This window comes from Saccopteryx bilineata, chromosome 1 (assembly GCF_036850765.1).
Source record: "Saccopteryx bilineata isolate mSacBil1 chromosome 1, mSacBil1_pri_phased_curated, whole genome shotgun sequence".
Taxonomy (NCBI): domain Eukaryota; kingdom Metazoa; phylum Chordata; class Mammalia; order Chiroptera; family Emballonuridae; genus Saccopteryx; species Saccopteryx bilineata.
This window is the reverse complement of record NC_089490.1, coordinates 373184647-373204205: the sequence shown is the minus strand read 5'-3', so window position 1 is coordinate 373204205 and position 19559 is coordinate 373184647. Positions and strand designations below refer to the sequence as shown.

The following is a 19559-nucleotide window of genomic DNA, read 5'->3' as shown; positions in this document are numbered from 1 at the left end:
ATTAACAAAATGTTACCGGCATGCTAATAAACATTAATTTTTAAATGATAGGACAAAATTAATTATATTTTTAAATTCCTCAGCACTCTATAGTTACTTTATGATTATTGAGACACTAGCAAAGAAGAATTAAAACCTCAAGTTTTAATGAATTCATTTATTATTCCCTGTGTTTTGACTTACTTCCTTTGATTCTAGAGTCTTACCTGAGATTTGACAACAGCTTTATTTGTTTTTCAGTCATAAATATTTTGTATATTCCTCCTTTCTTTCCCTAGGAAAACAAAACAAAACAAAATATTTATTTCGGCCCTGGCTGGTTGCCTCAGCGGTAGTGTCGGCCTGGCATGCGGGGGACCCGGGTTTGATTCCCGGCCAGGGCACATAGGAGAAGCGCCCATTTGCTTCTCCACCCACCCCCCTCCTTCCTCTCTGTCTCTCTCTTCTCTTCCCGCAGCCAAGGCTCCATTGGAGCAAAGATGGCCCGGGCGCTGGGGATGGCTCCTTGGCCTCTGCCCCCGGCGCTAGAGTGGCTCTGGTCCCCGCAGAGCGACGCCCTGGAGGGGCAGAGCATCGCTCCCTGGTGGGTAGAGCGCCGCCCCTGGTGGGCGCGCCGGGTGGATCCCGGTCAGGCGCATGCGGGAGTCTGACTGTCTCTCCCTGTTTCCAGCTTCAGAAAAATACCAAAAAAAAAAAAAAATTATTTCCCTCAAAATGATCAAGAAATAAAGGTAGCATTATAAAAGTAATTTTACACATTAAAATTCCTAGCCTTAAAAGTGTTAGGAGGGCCCTGGTGGAATAGCTCAGTTGGTTAGGGTGTCTTTGATGTCGCTCTCTCTTCTTTCTCTCTAAAATCAATCAATAAATTAAAATTTTTAATGTTAAAAAATGTTTACTATTTTAAACTTTATATTGTTTAACACCATGTCATTTTCCAAAAAAATATTATTCAAGTCTGATTCTTCACTCTTCATGTAGCATCCATACATATAATTTCACTTTTGTGATTAATTTGTTATTATTGTTCTGAAATTGTGCTCTTATAAACATCAATTAATTGGAGAGAAAATTAGATATTTTATAAATTCTTTCAATGGCAAAATCATATAAATAAGTGACTATGAATTACCAAAAACACAACAAAAAGTAAAATTAGAAAAACGGTAATTAGCCAAGCAAATAAATAGTCAAGAATATGTCAACTTTCTACATATCTTTTGAGATAAATTGGTGTCATGCAGATGAATTAGCATGATTCTCTTTTACGGAACTCAACTTCTTTTTCTTACTTTAATTAGTTTTTGTGTGCAGATAAAATGGAAGGCACTGGAAATTTGGCTTGCAAAGTAGTTCTAAGATGATCAGCATCCACAATCTGGTTGTAATGCCATAAGAATATGTTTATTATGTGAAAATGATAATTCAAATTAGCATTCAGTATAGACATAAAGCAACGAGCGATGCAACTCAACTTCAGTTATTTATCCTGGAAATGCTTTTTAAATTAAGAAGGTCAGACATATGTGTCTTCTTTGTTGGAAAAGTCAAACTATTGGATAGTATTGACTCACTATCCCCAAGGCCCCCAGGAAAATATGAAGTAAAAGGTCCTCAATGCTAAACCACATTTGGGAGAGGCATGAAATTGGTCACAGAGTTTGGGGTCTTCATTTTCTTTATTCATCATGAAGGTTGTCTTGAGGAAAGCTAACCATTGTCTAAATTTGCATCCCAGAAATATATTTAATTTGTTGGAATGATGGAATCAACATCTGACTTCCAAAATTTGATTTCTAGCTATGCATGCTATTACTTCGCATACATTGCCCCCTCTTCCAGGGCATGACTACTGTCCAAACAGAGAAAGATGAGTTTCCCTGAATGAGTGTGTGTGTGTGTGTAGCAATGACTAAGATAGATAGATAGATAGATAAATAAATAAATAAATAAAAGTGATTAAGGGGTCTTGGAATTAAATGCATATGCTCCCCCAATCATTTTTCATTTTACCCCATCTCTGTTCTCAACTTTTTTTTTTTTTTTTTTTTTCATTTTTCTGAAGCTGGAAACAGGGAGAGACAGTCAGACAGACTCCCGCATGCGCCCGACCGGGATCCACCCGGCACGCCCACCAGGGGTGGTGCTCTGCCCCCCAGGGGGCGATGCTCTGCCCATCCTGGGCGTCGCCATATTGCGACCAGAGCCACTCCAGCGCCTGAGGCAGAGGCCACAGAGCCATGCCCAGCGCCCGGGCCATCTCTGCTCCAATGGAGCCTTGGCTGCGGGAGAGGAAGAGAGAGACAGAGAGGAAAGCGCGGCGGAGGGGTGGAGAAGCAAATGGGCGCTTCTCCTATGTGCCCTGGCCGAGAATCGAACCCGGGTCCTCCGCACGCTAGGCCGACGCTCTACCGCTGAGCCAACCGGCCAGGGCCTCTGTTCTCAACTTTTATGAAACATATTTGTCCTCTCCATCTGCATCAAACATCACCCTTTCTCAGGTCCAGCTGGACTTACCACTGTTTGGTGCCCTGCACTGGTAGACTAAGGTTTTTCAGAAGTACCTGCTTACAGCGCTCTTGGTAATCTTCTTTTGGTCACAAGAGTCCCTTGACAATTTCTCAAAATGACATTATGAAGAGAAAGTAAATGTTCTCTCCTCCCCCTCAGTTTCTTTTTAGAGTGCTGATTTTGTTCCACATCTGGCCTGATTTCTTCTTGACCACCCAATTGATTCTGCCATTTCCAACGAATGCCCTAAACAGACATTCCCATGAGCTGTGGGAATGGTATTTCTGCTGAGCCGACACTTTCAGGTTGTCTGTAGAGCATTAGAAGGTGCAGAAGATTTAGTCCCGTTGGATTATAAGGTCATAACAGAGCTGTACCTAACAAATGAAAGAGTCAGGCAAGCTTAATGCTCCATATCATGTAGGTTAGGTTAATTTTCTTTTACGATTAATTTTACACTTAATTTTACACTACTCTAGCTAAGTTTTTTGTGCAAGCAAAATGAGATGTAATGGATGACTTTAGGAAAAAGTTCAAACTTCAAAAGTAGTGTGGTCTTTCATAGACTTTACCTTCTGAAACAAATTACATCAAAATAAACACTACAAAATTACATCAAATTACATTAAAATTACAGCAAAATAAACACGGTCACAGTTTAACAGTTAAAGGTCCACAACTTGGGGGACTATGTGGAATACAGAAAAATCACTTGTTCTTAAGCAATTTTATTGAGAGTAAAAGAAGGAAGATTAAATGTCCTAATTAAGATCTGTTTCTTTTGAAAACTGCTTACTCTAAAGACTAAGGATAGAAGATACAATTTTGACATAAAGGCTCATCTTTTTATGAAACAACCACTTCTGTCTCCAAGTAGCAAAAGAAAATTTGTCAATCTGATTGAATCTTTCCTTTAGTTTTTCCCAGCAGCTGTGTTCAGATAATCCATGACTCCCATGTTTCCTGAGCCCTGGATAATTTCACACACATGTCTAGCTTGGGGCTCCACATTTTCAGAAGAATATGGAGATCTTGGAAGAGGTCCAGGGTAGACCAAGGGGAAGATTAATGGATTAGAAGTTGGAGTTTATGAAGAAAGGTTGTGAGATCTGATTTCTTGCTATGAGAAAAGTCTGAGTGGTGACTTAATAACATAGGGAGGTTAGAAAGCAGCTGTTCTCCATCTTCACTAAGGTTGGATGAAATGAAATAAGATATCAATTACAGCGAGAACAAAAATCTGTTACTTCCAAGCACTAGAATTGCTGGATTTTTAGAAAGGTCCTCAGAAAAAGGATGAGTAGTCTATTTCTCTGGTCTGCAATGATAGGCCTATAAGTAGGGAGGAAGATGAGATAGTCTCTTAAGATCTCTTGTGGATCTTTTATGTCTACCTAATCATATTCAGAAAAAAAATTATTTGCTCAGACTATGTCTCATTCCTCTCTACTCCTCCCTCTACCCCAGCCCCTTTGTACTTTGTCTTTTTCTGTTAAACACTGCTAACCAAGAATAGCTAGAGCACTGATCCACCCGGTAGGCCCTCCCCTGCTGCTAAGTGCCTGTCAGGGTTTGGAAACAAATTTCTTGTCCATCACTACTACCTCCTGGCCACTAGGGGCATGCTGATGTTCATCTTTCTATACACCATACTCATGGCAAAACAAAACAGAACAAAATTCCAACTTTTACTAATTCTCAAGTGGCCAAAATAGATTAGAACAAATTTTATGTTCTACAATTTGAGCACCCAAAGGGCTGAAGTGTATTTTATTCATCTGATTATAGAACAGGATCCGGTGGAAGGTGCTTAGCAAGTTTTCATCTTTTGAATGAATGTAACTTGGAAGGTAATAAACTGAAGGTAAACTGCCATTGAGAAAATCAAGAGTTTCAGATGTCTCCAAATGACTGGGTAACTAGACAAATCCAAAGGCTCATCCTTGCTGCCACACGTATGCTACTGAAGATTTTATTTCCACAGTGCTATGTTATCTAGAGTACCTGGACAAGAGAGCCAGTTGCACATCCTGACCACATCCTTCATAATATATATATAAAGAGAAGCACTATGTAGATTCAGAATCACATGAAAATTGGCTGAATTCATAGTGTGATTCTTTAATATGACTTTGGGAAGTTCAGTGATTATTTTTTTAACTTATCTTTTTACAAGCATTTCTAAATCTCCCCATGAAGAATAAAAAAGTTAATGGTAGAAACTCTCTCACCCCAATCACCACATAAGCTCAATAACTAAGCCTTAAAAAATAAGAGAATCTGCTCCTTACAAAGTTTCAATGTCCTGAAACCCTTTGGTCCAATTCTTTCCATACTTTTCTTCCTATGAAACCAACAAATACCACAGTTGCTATCATTGTCAGCTCTAATTTGTGTCCAGCATCTACAATCACATCGCTTTTGACTATGCATATAGAAACATCACAGCAAGTAAACCAATGTATTTTTTACCATTAATTTTTAAGTGTTTTCAGAGAATAATCTGGTCACGTGGAGGGCTACAAGTTGATGACTCTCAGGTGTTTGGGGGTTAGTCTCAGTTGTTTTGTAATGGCTTTGTGCTGTTTTTCTTTATCCAACTAAATATTACTCCCAGATGGGACCAGTTTTTCACCTTCTTGTTATAATCTCCTAATCTTGGCCCTTCTAATGATGTTTTACTAAGGTCCCTTTCTTTTGTTTGCCACTAATGGCCATGCCTGGTTACATAATTCCTGTGACAGGTGTTGACCAATGTGGATACATTTGAGGATGGCATAGAGCTATTCTTATGGCTCATGAAAAGCTTGTGGAAAAGGACTAGGCCTCACATTTTGGTGCCATCTAATGAATAAGGACATTTCTCCCTTGAGAATTCTCAAAGAACAGGCCTTACTCAATAACTTGGAGGATTGTGATTGACATAGTTCAATCCTGGACTGGGCCTTTGGGCCTTTGACAGCATCCAGCATGCATTTGAAAATACCTTTGCCACTCTGCTTAGCAAGATAGTTTTTTTGTTTACTTATTGTTTTCCTTATGCTAATTATTTCAATTTTCAGAAGTTTTTGAGGTCAATTTATTTGATTCTAGACGTCTGTTTTTTGTAGGAGTTTTTTCCAAGGATACTGAAGGCAAGAGTAACTAGGAAGCCTAAATAAACAAAATTAAACATAGATGCTGATAGTAATACTAGAATTTACCTCAGCCAATTAAAACTATTAATAGAAAAAAGTATGTCAGTGTCAAATCTGAGCCTACTACCCCTGTTCCCACTTGGGTAATGAAGATAAGTATGTATTTCCTGACAAGAATAGATGGGAGTTCACATTTCTTTCTGAACTTTGTCTTTCTAGAACACTAGGTTGACATAGTATTAGGCTATAATAAAAAAAATATCAAAATTTAAGATTAATTTTAATAAACAAAAGTGAAATGGGGGCATTTTCTTTTCAAGCAGTGAAGCTTTTCTTTAGGATCACTCATGGTCACAATAGGAAAATAATTGTGTAAAAACTTTGATCTGAGACCTCAAACACTATACATGTTACCTGAATTCAACAAATCAAAATATTGCTTAAAATTCCATGCAAGGCACCAGTACAACTTTAGTTCATCTTGGTGTCAATTGTTTTGGGGTTTTGTTGTTGTTGTTGTTGTTGTTGTATTTTTCTGAAGCTGGAAACGGGGAGAGACAGTCAGACAGACTCCCGCATGCGCCCGACCAGGATCCACCAGGCACACCCACCAGGGGCGACACTCTGCCCACCACGGGGCAATGCTCTGCCCCTCCGGGGGGGTCGCTCTGCCGAGACCAGAGCCACTCTAGCACCTGGGGCAGAGGCCAAGGAGCCATCCCCAGTGCCCGGGCCATCTTTGCTCCAATGGAGCCTTGGCTGCGGGAGGGGAAGAGAGAGACAGAGAGGAAGGAGAGGGGGCGGTGGAGAAGCAAATGTGCCCTGGCCAGGAATCGAACCCGGGTTCCCCGCACGCCAGGCCGACGCTCTACCGCTGAGCCAACCGGCCAGGGCCGGTGTCAATTGTTTTTGAATGGCAGTTGTACATTTAAGGCAAGAAGGAAATGTTTTGAAGCTGGTAATGCGACAATTACCAGTCAGACAGTGGGAGGTGTTCAGAAGTGTCAGGAGGTCAGAAGGATTCCTCAGAGGGTTTATCTAAATTGGCCTTTGATCTTTTTTTATTTCTAAATATTCTTGCTCCTTCTGACTTTTCTGTCTTTTGCTCGGTAAAACTGCACCACACACTGGAAAGTAGAGATACAAACATTTATTTGTATCATGTCAAGAGAGAGTAGAAATATGAAGATTGGCCACAGACACAATCAGAGTCTCAGAAATGAGACCACGTTTCCTCAGCAGAGGCAATATGAATTTAACAGACAGATCTGCCATCATTTCTAACTCAGCCCCATTGAGAAGATGGCTAAGATTCTGGACATTCACTGACCAGATATCTTTCAGGAAGGAAGTAAATTACAAATGAGACTAAAAACCTGGGGAAATAACTCATTTCCAAGCAAATTTTAAGTTGGAAAGAAAACATCGGTTTAAAGTTAGCATAAAGTTAAAATAAAGAAGTTTAGGGTAGAACTCTTCCTGTACTTTTTAAAGTAGTACAAGTATTTCTTTTTTTAATTTATTAAACTAGCCTCTTAAATTGACTTTGCGATAGTAAAAGAAATTCTGTCTGCATTCAACCTACACCCCTGGGAATCAATACAGAGGTTCTTTGAGGTGGCCACGCCCAGATTCATGCCCTCTGTTCTTTAACTGCTTCTGGCTAGCCTGCATATTTCACATACATTAAATATTCCACAATAAACTTCACCATCTGTGCAGTAGGGTAGTTTGTATTGGTCATGTGTTCTGTCAAGTTGACAGAGGTGCAAAGCTAAATGTGTGACACTCTAAGAATATGCATATATTTGAATAATTTGACTATTCAGTCCAACAATTTGCAGAGATGCTCTGAATGATCACACATCCTGATAACACTTCCAAGGAACAGACAGCTCTGCTATTTTGAAGTGGGGGAGGCAGGGATGTTTCTAGCTGGAGTTCCTGGGTTCATTGAAATCTTGTCTCTGGCACTTAGTTGTGTGAACTTAGACAGATTCATTCGTGGCTCTGAACCTCTGGATTTTCGGTTACAAAATGAGAATAGTATTTTCTGTTATTAGTCTTTAGAAGCTCTAAATCAGCTAATAAAAGTGAATTCATTTTGTTAACTGTAAACCCTTAGGTAAATTGAACTGAGTATATATTAACATATATTCAGTTCAACAATACATTCTTGAAAACCACAAGAGGGTCCAGGAAAGAAAACTGTTTATAAATTTTACCCTTTCCCCAAATTAATGTTGGAGTGTTTAGGGAAATTCTTACAGTAATTATTAGGTCAAACCTCTTTAAGGTTACAGAAAAATGCACATACGCACAAAACTGCCTACCCAAATTTGGAATGAATGAGAGATTCCTCTGACAACAATGTATGCATCCCTTAAAATAGTATTTCTTAGAGTGTGACTTCAGATTTTCTGCATTTGAATTTGAGGCGCTTGTTAAACGCTAATCCCTGGACCCTGCATGCCCCTACTAAATCAACATGTCTGAAAAGAGAAATCTGCATTTTAGCAGGTACCCAGGTAGTTTTATGCTCATAGAAGGTCCAAGGATTCAAAGTTAGGTACTGTTATATTGTTCCTTGTTCTAAAATTTAAGGTCTGTTCTAGTGCGCACGAATCGGTGGAACTAACAGGAAGAAATTTCCGTTTTAATGCAGGAACCTAGGTAATGGTTGACACCGTTCATCCAGTGGCAAATTGAAAACGATCCTAGACCCTAGCCACTTAAGTTCTCTCCAAGGGTCTCGACTACTGGCACGTATGAATCAGAAAGACTGCTCTTCTGCTGGGAGGAGGAGGACGAAGGGAGGATCAACTGAGCCAACTGCCCCCCCCCCCACGTTAGAACAGAAGGCTTTTTATTTATCTTTGCTGCCTAGGTTCATTATTAAAAGGGTTGGTTTTTGTGTGTAAGCTTGCTAGAGAAGGAACTGAAAACATCTGCAAAACCATGCAATGCCTGGAACGGAACTCTTCTAATAAAAGATGTATCATTTTAAATGCGCTGAATTTTGATTCTGGTAATTCGTGCACTAGAGTGTCTATTTCGAGGCAGCAGAGGTATCATATGACAGCGCACGTCAAGGCACCGTGGAGCCCTCTCGTGGATTCCCACCCACTTTCCCATTCACTGCCGAGAGGGCTGCTGGCGCTGCCGCTCCCCCCGGCGAGCTAGCATGAAATCTCCCTGCCTCTGCCGAGATCAAATGGAGCTCCTCGCTCAGGGGGTGCGAGTATTACCTCCGCCATGCAATTTCCACTATCAATAATTTAACTTCTTTGCTGCAGAACAGGAGTACAGATCGGGCACCAAAGACTCGCCCCCACCCCCTCCCCTTCTTTTTAACCAAAGGGAACGTGAGGAAAAAAAATAGTCTGGGAGTTTTGGGACCGAAGTCTTCCCCCGAGCCGCTGCCTTGATGTTTACTTTGACAAGTAGTGACTGAAAAGGTGGGTTTCTTTTCTTTCTTTCTCTTTCCGTTTTTCTCTGGTCGGCTAGAAAGCTTGTGGCTTTAGTGAGGTCTGTCATTGCCTCGGCTTCCTGACTGGAACAAGTAACTTGGTGTAACGTTATCTGGGGGCGTTCATTAATAAAGAATGCCGTTATTATCTTGATTGAATTCCTATTAGGCAAACTCCGAAGAGGTCAGTGCGCGAACTCCTGTTAAGCCAGCGTGTTTAAGGCAGAGGAGTAAACCAATAACCCCCCTGTTCTGTGCGATTTCATTGTGTGCTCGCGTTTGCAAGCTCCGTGGTGCGGGAAGGTGTGTCTGTGGCCGGGGATACGCACGCCCTCTCCCGCAGAACTTGGGTGCTGGGATGGGGCGCAGGGAGTTTCAAGTGAGGGGAGCAAGACCCCGGGGGAGCGGAATTTGCTCTGGCTCTCTCCTGCCCCAGCGCGCGCAGCGGGGGTTTCCGCCGAGGGCGCGGGACGCGGGGTTCCCCGGGGCGGGGGGTTAGGGCTCCCCCGGTAGCAGCGGGCACCGCGCGTGCGTCCTGCCGAGGTGCCCCAGGCAGGCGCGGGAGTCGCGGGGCTACGTCGCGGGGCCCCGGGCACAGGAGGCACGGGGCGCGCGGGCCCGGGAAACCCTGAGAGTCCCGGGGGCTCAGTCGGGGCGAGGAAAAGGCTCGGCGTTCCCTTTAAGCGGCCGCCCCGCATCGGTATCAGTGGCGCGGGGGAGCCGGGGAGGGGGCGGGGGGCGGCGCCGTTTGACCAATCGAAGCTCAACCGAAGGGCTAAATAATGTCTGACCCGAGCTCCAGGCGCAGGCTGGAGCTCCGGGTCGCTGCCGCCGCCGCGCCCGGGCGCACCCGCCCGCTCGCTGTCCCGCGCACCCTGTCGAGCCGCGGGCTCCCGGGCGGGGCCGAGGAGCCGGCTGGGCGCGCCCCCCACCTCCTCCTAGTGAAGCTTTGATGAGATACTTGAACTGCTGTTGTCACCCCTGTTTGGGGGCGGGCGGAGAGCGGCTCCGCGACGGGGACCGAGTCTGGGCGCTGCGGCCAGGAGCGGGACAACGATGTGACTCCGCCGCCGGGGACCCGTGAGCTTTGTGTGGACCCCGAGGTAGGCGAGCACTGGGCATGGGGTTTGGCGCGGGAGCCTCCCGTCTGCGGGGGAAAGTTGAGTGGGGTCCCCCGAAGTTGTGGGAAGAGGCCAGAACTTTCGTCCCCTCCGGGAGACCGGGGGGGATGTGAAGTTGTTCCTGCGCATTTATCCTCCCATCACAGGACCCGGAGGTGCAGCCAGGACCCCCAAGGGAGATGGGTCCCGGAAACCCTGGGGGTGGGGGGGAAAAGCCCAGGGGAGACACCGAGCTGCTCGGTGGGAGTGAAGACGGCGTTCCGGGGATCCCCGAAACCCTCCCCAGCAGAGGATAGGTCCTGAGAGAGATTTAGGGCGTCAACTGTCGGGGACCGTAACTGAGGTGATGGTGTCAAGACTGGGATATGAATCTTTCCCGTGGGCTGGACTGTCCCCGCCCAGATGTTGGGGGATCCCTTGCTCCCACATCCCAGTCCCCAGAACTCCATCTCGGCCGCACACTGTCACCTGCTCACGAGAGTTGAGACCATTGAGGACTGGTACAGGTCCAATGACACTGTGACTTGGAAAACTTCAGACACCCTCGCAGCTCGAACCTTAAGGGGCCGCGGAACTCCGCAGCTGGCTGTGCCCACACCTCGCTTCATCCTGCGCCCCTCCCTTGGGTCACCTTCCAGGGAACTAAAAGTTTTTACTTTGGGGGGCTAGATAGGATGTGTGCGGGGGATGTCCTGACTCGGGTGGGTCTCTGAGGAATGGGTGAGTGAGTGCCTGTAAAGAAATAGCCGAGGGTTGGGGGCTTTATGCCCGATGGGCAGAGAAGGAGCATTGCAGACGGGCATACCCTGGAGAGAAAAGACTCGCGGCCACTGGGATGACTCGAGTCGCAGTCGGAGGATGCTGTGTTTGTGTGTTGGGGTGGAGCGGGGTGGAGGGACGCGGGTGGAGGGGCGAGGAGAAGGGGGCAGGGAGAGCAGCGCTAGGGAAGGTAGAGGGTGCCCTCTGCCGGCCAAGCTGTCCTGAGCAGCGGTTGGGGGCAGGCGTCTGGGGGTGGGGAAATGGTGAGCGATGGCTTTGCTGGATCCCTTCAGGAGCTGGTAGGAGGGACTTGTTGAATGATGCTTTCTGACTCCCGGATGAATTTTGACTCGCCGCGCCTTTTTGGCTCCAATGCAAAAAAGTTTTCCCCGGGGGTGGAGCTTTGACAGACTACGGTTTTGGTGGTGGTAGGATTTCTTGGATCTTATTTTAGGGTTCTCCAGGTGTCTTACAGTTACTCCTCAATGTCAGCATTACCCAGTGAACATTTTCTGACAAGAATGCAGGAATGTTCTTGGCCAGAAGCAACGAAAAGCATATTTCTGGGTGTTTATTAATTCTCCTAGTGGAGTTATCTTTTGAAGCAAAGCAATATATATTGGGGAACGCTGGTTTTTAACTGTATGTAAAACATGTTATTCTATTAAATGAAACCTTCAAACTGGCCCAATTTCCTGGGAAATAACTCTTATTTTTATGCAAAAAAAATCTGTTTTTGTAGGAATTTATTGTTAGATCAAAAATCATTTTGGTTATAAAATTATATTTATATATTTTTTACAGTATAATTACAGATTTAATTCGTCTAAACATGGGAGCCCTCAGTGTTTACCTCATGTAACATGATCATTTTTATGTTGGAGGTTTCTGAAGTTATGATGCATACTGCTTCAAGTTATTAAACATATTAGGTCATGGTGCACATAAAAATTACACTACAAAGTTTTGGTCCTGGGAACGTGGCAACCCTTTAAAATAATCACTAACTCCTGTTCTCTAATTTTGCAAATACCTTGCTTAAGATTTTTTTTCTGGGCTAGCGGTAGAGGTAAGAGGAAGGAAAGAGACATTTGTTGAAATGTAACCATAACCTTTACTGGAATTTAAAACATGTTGCTCACCATTACTGGAATTCCAGGCCCATAGAGTCGTTGTCCATTCTTCTACTTTATTTTGCAAAGTGTGATAAATGTTGGTAAATATAGACCGATAATAAGTATTATGACAGGAAAAGTGTTATGTATGTAGAGCTATTTTAGGTCATTACAGAATGTTTCCTATTTATAAATGATATAAGCAGAAAGAAATGATTTCCAGATAAACAAGACTTACGTACATGTTTTGAAACATTAGAACATTGCAGACACACTTAGATATCACATTTTTTTAAAGCAAAATAACAGTAATTTTTCACATTCCTTTGGAGCCTTTCATAGCTCATTCAGAGCTGAATAAGTGCTTGGAAATCTTGTTTAAAGTGATATTTAAGGTCATTTAAGATGTATGATAAATCAACATTTAAAGTATTGAGAAAATGAAGCATTTAGGAAGTCTGCTTTAGTTTTTTTCAGTAAGTGTAACTTTTACTTGCAAATAGAAGGAACCAAGAAAGTAATTTGCCTGGTATAGCAATGATCACTTCAAATGACTCATTTATACTCTATGAGTTAATTGCCTAAATCTTATCATGGCCAAAGAGGGTTGGGGAGGTGCTGGAACATTGCTGGTTCATTTTCATTCACTAGGAGGGAGGATTCTTGTAAATAATGCAATTTTCTAAAATCCTGGCTCTTCTTGGGTTTTCTATTTAATAGGACACAATTAAAATGTAAGTTATTCCCTCCTTCCTGGAAGCTTTGAGTCCCAGCTTTTCAGTAGTCAAAATGCAGATGATTGATAATCCCATTTCTTTCACACATAAATAGCTCTGGTTTGTAGCTCAGCTCACACAGCAAACTGAGCAAACCCACCTGATAGTATAGCAAAGAGCTTGTTCACATTTTTTTTTATCTACATTTGTCTTTAAAACCTTCTGTAAATAACACACTTTCCTCACCCCTCTACATTTCCAGGTAGAGAACTTGTAGAATGTAACAAACAGCCTGCAGCTTTGGGTCTCAATCATAGATGTAATCTACTAACCTTAAGAAATATTTAAGATGTACACAACGCAAAGGTCATATATAAGTAGTTCATTAACGTTTTAAGATTTAAGAAGTTGGTCCCAGAGTAGAGAAAAGAGCAATTTTACACTTCCTGAATGAAAACAGCGTATAGAGTGTATGATCACAAAACTCTGGATATCTTTTAAAATGAAAGGCATTCTCGTTTCAGATGTCCTTAATACTGAATTTATTGTGATGCTCAAAACATTATTTCAAGTGGCATCTCTCTGTGTGGAAGCTTTCAGTTTGCGTGAAGGGGCTAGCCTAGCCCAATGCAAGTGAATGTATCCTTTTAATAGGGTAATTGCTGACTTGTCTCAACTTGTTTCCAAACGATTGTTAGGAAGCACTCAGTTTCCACTAATTGCAAAATTGCTGCTTAATTGAAGGACTCTCAGCCATCTAGTGCAGTCATTCAGCCACTGGCAGGCTTTGTGATCTCAAGCTGTGAATTGCATTTAAAATAGGAATGGAGGAGAGAATTCTGGGGAATTCTAGGTTTCAATGCTTCCTGTTGTTCAGTGGAGGAAGAAATAATTTGAACAAGAATCACATTAAGTTGTGTTGTGATAGATTCTCTTCATTAGGGTGAATAACATGACCAGATGGGCTTCAAAAGTGAATGAGCAAACTTACCAATTACACTCTGCATCCACTTACTCTGTTTGGTTGGAGTAATAATGTTAAGCAATAAATGATGCTGGCAAATGAAATCCGTATGTCATTTGTATGTGGGGTTTAACCCTGGAAACAGACGAAGGCTTTAGTATCTTAAACTTAGGCATATGTATCTTCAAAATTCCCTTAGACTTCCACTTAAGGCATAGGCTTGTTTAATTCTATTTAATTTTATACTTTAATGAATCTCTGGCTTTCCAGAATGCTTATGCTTATACTAAAGCTTTAGGAAAGTCATGGACCCAATTATTAAATATATGGAATTGTTATTGATGGTAAACATGAAACAAGGATCTTACTCTGACTTTGAAAACTTTTTAGGGTGAGGAAGTGGTTATTTGATATGTTCTCTGAGTTGAACAGGAAGGTATTCTTGTTTCTGTAAAAAACATGAATCGTCATATAAGAAGTATGGAAGCTTTCATTTAAATGCAAATGGGAGACAAAAGTGAAGAAATTGAGAAATACAGATTTGGTAGTTACAAAATAGTTACGAGGAAGTCAAGTACAGCACAGGAAATAGTCAAGAATATTGTAATAACTATGTGTGATGCCAGGAGGATACTGGAGATATCAGGAGGAACACTTTGTAAAGTATATGATTGTCTAACACCTATAACTAATACAAAATAATATTGACTGTCAACTGTAACTGAAAAATAAAAATGGCCCTGGCCAGTTGGCTCAATGGTAGAGTGTTGGCCTGGGCTGTGGATGTCTCAGGTTCGATTCTCAGTCAGGGCACACAGGAGAAGTGACCATCTGTTTCTCTTCCCCTCCCCTTCCCCCTTCTCCCTTTCTCTCTCTTCCCCTACTGCAGCCAAGGCTCGAATGGGTTGAGCAAGTTGGCCCTTGGCCCTAGGTACTAAGGATGGCTCCTTGGCTTTACCTCAGGTGCTAAAATAGCTTGACTGCCAAGCAACAGCCCCAGATGGGAAGAACATCTCCCCATTGGGGGCTTGCTGGGTGGATCCTGATCTAGCACATGTGGGAGTATATCTCTGCCTCCCCACTTTGCACTTAAGAAAAATTAAAAGAAAAGGAAAAACACTAAATGCAAGTACTCAAATTCAAGTACAAACTCTGGGGCATTTATGCTGCTGATGAAACAAATATGAACAAATATCCTGGATGAGTAAATTTCAGGCTTCAGTGAAGATATTATTTATGTATTTGTTTTCTTTTTACTGAATTTTGGGATAAACCTGGCTAACAAGATTATACAGGTTTCAGGGGCACAATTCTACAACATATTATCTACCTTGTATTATGTGTTCACCACCCCAAGTGTAAAAGTTTATTTTTAAAGTACCCAGAGTAACGAATGTCCTACAGTTTCCCCCCCCCCCCAAAGGTTCACTTGAAGGACATTTCATTAGTTGTCACAGTAGTAATGTCCTGATTTTGAAAACTTACAGAACCTACTTGCTCTTAAATGCACTTTTATCTTGGTTCCTTTGGTCGGACTGAAGTTTATGACGACCTTCTGTGTTTTTGACATGCCTCTGCATTCTGGAGGGAGGAGCGTAGGCAAAAAAAGAGCCCTTACTTCTCAGACAATCTAACTAAGAAATGTAAAGTTATATTTAAGTGACTAAGCCTCAAAGTGGCTTATTAAAACAAAACTAGAAGGCACCCTGTCACTAAATTACAACTATCATGTGTGAAACTAAGATATTTGCCATGACCATACAGAGAAAAGAAACAGGCGTTTTCAAGTAGTTTAAGCAGCTCATCAAAAGTTGAAGTAATAGTGCCACCTAGAGAACAGAATCGCCATCTCTACTAGCCGTGTGGCTTATTTGCCCTGTGAACCATTTTTCCAAGGCAACAGTTACTAGATCCTGTTCAGATTTGTTGAGAGAGAGAGAGAGAGAGAGAGAGAGAGAGAGAGAGTGTGTGTGTTGGGGGGTTAGTACACATTTGGGATTGTATATGAGATCTAAAATAGGCAGATCCACAAGTCAATACATACACAAAGGCTTTCTAGCATTTTAATAGAGTTGCTGACTATGGCATAGCCTGCCCGGGAGTAAGGGCCAGTCTCCTTTTTAACACGTACTATTTTCAAGGCTATGGGCTGCAGCATTGCATGCAAAGATTCTGCTTTCCCTCCCACACTACCGGCCATTCATTGCATTCTCTGAGAGGTAATAACGCCAAATAAATAGAGTAGAGAGATCTTAAGAATTTTCTTTTGATCTATGATCGTAATTTTAACTTTAATAATTTGATAAGATTTAACAGTAAAATAAATGGTCCTATCTGTAGCAAGACTTTCAACACCAAAACAAGTAAGGAGAAAAAGGACTAGGAGATAGAAATGATAAGTTACACTAGCTAAACACATACATCTAGACCGGAACCAAAAACTAGTAATGGCACCGAGAACCGATAATTACAAATTAGCTAAAATTTCTTGATGACAGAATCTGTATTTAATTCCTTTTTGCATGCTCCCCTAATGACATCTAAAAAGCTGGTTGTAGAGGAGACACTTTGACAAATATTATTAAGTGAACAAATAGATTGATTAATAGCTGCTTCCAATCCTGACTAGCAATGTAGACAATAAAGAAACCTCATAATTATAGAAAAAATACTTATTTGCTTTGCAGGTGCAAAGGCAGGAATTGGAAAAAGTGCATGTAATAATACTTTCTTTCCCCTAGTACTTACGATAAAAGTCCCTTAGTCTGCTTACTTCTAAAGCTTTTTATGCCCAATTCAGTTCCCTCCCAGAATGATTTGGAACATACGAAATGTTAACATTGATTTAGACAGTACTAAGTATAAACTCACTGATAGATCTTCATTTAAATGTTTTCAAATTTTTGGATGCCAGTTGTTATGCTTCAGGAGATGGAAAACAGGAAATGTGACGTTTGTGCCAATTTTTGGTTAGCACAGGATCAAAAAAAGTCATCATATCGGCTGACTTTGTGTCATCCATAGAAGCGATCAGGTGCAGAAAACTATTGCTCAGGGAAAAAAAGTTTCTAAAAAGAGAGAGGAGGGAGGAAGACGGGTTTGGGGTGAGGGAGAAAGAAGGAAACGCATTGAATAATAAAATGTTTGCCACATGGGATTTAGTCTAAATGAGTCTTGGTTTTGGAGCCGCTGCCGTCAGCATTTGCTGGATTTTGTGATGCTTTCGAAAACTGAAACTGTGCCCAAACTAAAACAAGTTTCTCCCTTTTCACATGTTCATTTATTTCTTGAATTATGGGGAGTGTTTTTAAACACAGATAACTTTCTTTCACATCGTGCAGAAGCTGAAGGTTGAGAAATGTGGCTTCATGCTGCTGGAAGAGTTGCCTGGCGGAGCCCCAGGCCGCATTCCTAGACCCAACTGTTGAAGGTGTTCTCTCTTAGGCAGCGTTTGGGAGACGACACCCAACATCTGCTTGTTGGCGATAATATAGCTGAAGGCACAGACCACATGCTTATCGAATTGAAACATAAAGCCCGCAGACACTCTGTTGAACAATAGGATCTGGATCATTTATATCCCCTTAAATGTAAACTACTACGATTGGGTTAAAAATCAATTGTATAACTAGGATAGAATAGGGAATTGTAACTGGCTTTGGGGGGATGACTTAACAGACTGTAGAAAGGAAACATAGCTTCAGGTGCAGTATGAGGCAGTGATGTGACTACAGCCCTTGAAATATAGCTACTGGTCTGTTCTGGCAGAAGCATAGTACTGAAATGGGAAGCTAATAATTTTCCTCCTTTTTTTTTTTATTGTTGTTGTTGTTGTTGTTGTATTTTTCTGAAGCTGGAAACAGGGAGGCGGTCAGACAGACTCCCGCATGAGCACGACCGGGATCCACCCAGCATGCCCACCAGGGGACGATGCTCTGCCCATCTGGGGCGTCGCTCTGTTGCGACCAGAGCCATTCTAGTGCCTGAGGCAGAGGCCATGGAGCCATCCCCAGCGCCCGGGCCAACTTTGCTCCAATGGAGCCTTGGCTGTGGGAGGGGAAGAGAGAGACAGAAAGGAAGGAGAGGGGGAGGGGTGGAGAAGCAGATGGGTGCTTCTCCTGTGTGCCCTGGCCAGGAATTAAACTCTGGACTTCCGCACGCCAGGCCGACGCTCTACCACTGAGCCAATCGGCCAGGGCTCTCCTCCACTTTTTAAGTAGGCTATTAAAGAGTATTATGTTCAGTTCAAGGGTCTGAAGTAGGTTGCTTTCGGTATCTCATGGACAGATTGGTCTATATTGAGATCACTGTGACGAAGATGCACAGGGGGTTTGAAAACCACTGCCCTGAGGCATGGTTGAGGGAACTGGTAACTGGCACTGGGTGGTTCAGGACAAGAAGACTTAGGCTGGAGTGGCAAATGGTTTTTGTCTCTCTTAGAAACGCTAACCACGTGATGGTCACTACCTGCAATGCTGGGTTAAGAACTCTGGAGCTGTCCGAGTTCAGTGAGAAAGAATGTTTTAACTGATTGCTAATGACCACTTTGGCTGGGGGTGGGGGGAGGGCAGAGGAGCAGCTGGTGTGATATGTTACTGGCATCCTTGTTTAGAGGACAGCCTTCACAAATATTAGGAACTGGCATTTGGAGAGGGAGAACGTGTGTCTTGTGTTGCCCCTAAGAAGGGATCTAGGACCAGTGGTATCCATTTGGTACTGTGTGTACTATCTAGAAGAACTTTTACTTTCATGTGACTAAGCAAACATTGAATGCTTACTGCATGCAAAGCATTTTATTAAAGGGATTTATAATCTAACAAAGAAAAAAGGAGGTTTCTTTGGCATATGGTCAGTTTTATAGATGTTGAAACAGCGACTGAAAACCTTTCAGAAAGGATTATATACCAACATGGAAAGTTGGAGTGAGGTGGACTCTACCTTGTAAACCTAAGCGTTCCAAATAGATTGATGTCATAAGTATGCTCTTTATTTTTAGTTCACATATATATAGGCCTCATGGTGACAATTACGTATTTCTGTCTTTGGGCCTTCTATCTGAAATATACGCAGCACCATGAATCGGCTCTCAGAAATTATTCCAGTACTTACATATGGATTCTCAGAGGTAGTGATTTTAGTTTGGGTCAGGCAGAAGGGAATGTTTAAAAAAAAAATCCTGATCAGTTTCAGATGCCCAACTTGCTCAAGAAATTAACTTTTGACATTAGGTTATTATTATTATTATTATTATTTTAGAGAGTTCAGCAGTAGAACTAAAAAACAAAACCAAAAACCTTTTCAAAATTCACTTTCCTCTCTGAGAACCATAAAATCTTCAGATACTACAGTTTTCCAAAGAGTTTCTCTTTTCAAATGTAACCTACAAAGAAATTGACCCCTCCCCCAGGCCCATCAGGCTTGCACATGGACAGACTTACTTTTTTACAACTTATAACTTACTTTGCTCTTCTGTAAGAACAGGTGGAGATTAACCAACATGGAGATGTCATTAAGATGCATAAGCCATCCAAGTACCCACGGATATTTATTCTTTATGGCCTCTCAGATGGCTTTCAAGTATTCATATTGTCAGTCGGCAAAGCAAACAATTTACTATTTAACATCCTCTTTAGGACACGATATATCTTATAGTTTATATTGTTGCATGCATGTTTCCTCCTGTTTCAAAGTTTTCTTTAAAAGAACGAAAGGTGTTATACACAGGAAATGACTTTTATTCATTAATTCACCAGTATTAATTGAGTGC

At 42.2% G+C, this 19559-nt stretch overlaps 1 protein-coding gene across 2 annotated transcripts in view; it reads left to right on the top strand.

The window, feature by feature from the left end:
* The first annotated feature begins 8874 nt into the window (after positions 1-8874).
* Positions 8875-19559, top strand: part of BDNF (brain derived neurotrophic factor) — a 37280-nt gene continuing 26595 nt past the window's right edge. The window contains exon 1 of one of the 2 annotated variants that reach the window (XM_066251164.1): positions 8875-9106. The gene's annotated coding sequence lies outside the window, so the exon portion shown is untranslated. Of the gene's footprint in view, positions 9107-9993; positions 10221-19559 lie in introns of those variants that run through there. The other variant, XM_066251163.1, reaches the window with a different exon arrangement.